This window comes from Orycteropus afer, unplaced genomic scaffold (assembly GCF_000298275.1).
Source record: "Orycteropus afer afer isolate SDZICR_OR568_19922 unplaced genomic scaffold, OryAfe1.0 scaffold00130, whole genome shotgun sequence".
Lineage (NCBI taxonomy): Eukaryota > Metazoa > Chordata > Mammalia > Tubulidentata > Orycteropodidae > Orycteropus > Orycteropus afer.
In genome coordinates this window covers 3,325,434-3,328,275 of record NW_006921717.1, presented here as the reverse complement: position 1 = coordinate 3,328,275, position 2,842 = coordinate 3,325,434, and positions in this window count along the sequence as shown.

Genomic DNA, 2,842 nt, shown 5'->3' with positions numbered 1-2,842 from the left:
CCAGCCTTTTGCTTAGCAGTCAAGTGCCTTAGGCATTATTCTGCCAGAGCTCCCAGAATCCATAGGAAGGCATTCCAAGCCCTTCCAGACCTGGTGGACCTTGGCTGCTGCCCAGGCTTCTTCCTGTGCCCAGCTTCTCAGCCTTTGCACGGTCTGTTCCCTTTCTCTGGGGTGCCCTCCCTGAACCCTCTCACCTGGCCACCTCTCTTATCCTCCAGGTCTAGTTACCTTCTTCAGCGAGGCTTTCCGTGAGCCCCTAACCAGTGAACCAGTCGCCACTGAGTTGACTTCAGTGTATGGCGACCCCACACGTTTCCGAATAGAACTGAGCTTGGCAGAGTTTTCAGTGCCAGTGACCTTCTGGATGTACGTCAGCAGGACTCTCTTCCCAGGTGCCCTGCATGAACTTACACTGCCAGCCTTTCAGTTCGCAGCGTGCGTTGAGTTTGCACTGCTCAGGAACTCTTTCCATGAACCTCCAGGCTACATTAAATCCCTCCTGCAAAAGAGTCCCCAAGTAATACACGAGATAGCACTTCTGCTCAAAGTGATTTTTACATGCTTTGCATTTTTGGGGCTATGCGATTTTGGGATACATGTCCCCCCCACACAAATGCAAATAGTTTACAATTCTTTTTAAATAAATAAATACAAATACATACACACATGTATCATTTCCTGTTAAAACAAGACTTTTTTTTTTTCATCTAAATTGATTTATTTTATTATTGTGGAGACAATACACAGCAAAGCATGCACCAGTTCAACGGTTTCTTCACTTACAATTTAGTGACACTACATTCTTCAGGCTGTGCAGCCGTTCCCACCCTCCTCTTCTGATTTGTTCCTCCCTCGTTAACACAAACTGCCCCCTAAGGTTCCTATGTCATCTTTCATGTTGCTGTTGTCAATTTGATCCCATCTAGATAATTCTTAAGAGAGCATAATGCTCCAGGCAGCCCTTGTTTACTAGTTAAGCTAAACTACTCTTTGGTTTTAAGATGACTTCAGGGAATAGTTTTGGTTTAAAGTTTAAAGATTCTCTTAGGGCAATAGTTTCAGGGATTCTTCCACCCTCCGTGGATCCAGAAAGTCTGGAGTTCATGAGAAATTGAGATTCTGTTCTACATTTGCCCCCTTTTGGTCAGGATTATTCTGTGGAATCTTTGATCAAAATGTTCAGTAAGGGAAGTCAGGCTCTATCCAGTTTCTTCTGGTCTCATGGCAAAGGAAGCATTTGTTCATGGAAGCAATTAGCTATGCCTTCTGTATCCTATTCCTAACTCTCTTTCTTCCTCTGTTGCTTCAGGTAAATAGAGAGCAATTGTTGTTCTTGGATGGCTGCTTGATGGTTTATATTTTTAATGTTGCCTCATGTTTTAAAAAAATGAATTGCATATATATTTCCACTAGGTAGCTTTGGTAGCGTAGTGCCTAAGGCACTTGACTGCTAACCAGAAGACTGGAGGTTCAAACCCACCAGCCACTCCTCAGAAGGAAGATGGGGCAATCTACTTCCGTAGTGATACTGCCTCGGAAACCCAAGGAGGAGTTGCTGTGAGTTGGGTCCAACTTGACGGCACAGAACAACAACAACAATGCATCCACACATCTCCAAATCCAAAAACTACAAAAGGGTATATACCATGAGCAGCTGCTCTCCTATCCCTATTTCTCCTCCCTACCTGCTTCCAGACAACCATTGTAACTAGCTTCTTGTGCATCTTTTCACCCAGCCTCTGCTCTACACATTGTTTTGCTCCTTGCTTCACCCCTCCCCATGCTTGTGTCTTGGAAATCCTTCCACTGAGTATATATATATCTGCCTCATTTTTTAAAATCTGCTTTATTGTGGTATATTTTACATTTGCTAAAATCTACACTTTAAAAACGTACTGGTCATGTGTTTTGACCAGTGTGTACACCCATTAAACTACCATTCCAATCAAGATACAGAGTGTTTTCATCCCCCAAGAAACCTCTTACTGCCCCTTTGTGGTCATTTTTCCCTTCTCTTTGCTCCGGAAATCTTTGGGCTCTTCCAGAACGTCACATCGTGGAATCATACAACATGTGCTCTTCTGTGTCTGCCTTCTAGCTCTCAACATTACATCTGGGAGATTCCTCCATGCTCTTGTGTGTCACAATACTTCTTTCCTTTTCACTGCTGAGTAATATTCCACTACGGGGATGTACCACAGTTTCTTCATCCATTCTATTGAGTTAACTGAATTAAAAGCTGAATTGAGCCAGAGGTGGGGAGGTAACGATGATCAAAGCCTTGGTACCGGCCCAAGGCACTTACAGCCCAGAGAGATGGCCAGACACTTAGGAAAACAGCCCTGATCCGGACAGGTGCTGGAGAGCAGCAGGGCATTCAGGAGCCCCCAGGAAGGAAGGGCTCTTTCTCATGGTAGAGGTGGGAGGGTGAGAGGAGGCTTCCTGGAAGAGGAAGGTTTGAGGTTGGGGAGATATTCCTGATATGGGAGACGTGGGAATAAAGGCCTGGGGGTAGGGGACAGGGTCTGCGGTAGCTGCGAATCAGAGCATGTGGGGGATGGGTGTTTGGCAGTGAGCTGGACAGACGGGCTGGGTTAAGGTCTAGCTAAGGCCCTTGAATGCCCGGCTGAGACTTGCTTTGGGAGATGAGGGAGCCATGAGCAGAGTTTGAACACAGAATAAATCTAAGCTCTATTTAAATAAATCTGGAGCTTGGGGTGGGGGTAAGATCCCTTGAAAATGTCTTCTGGGCCTGGCGACTGGGGCTGTCAAGGTTGGAGGGAGGTGTCTGGTGGAGTCTGGGGCTGAGGAAGGAGATGGGATGAAAAGTGGCGTGGGTGGC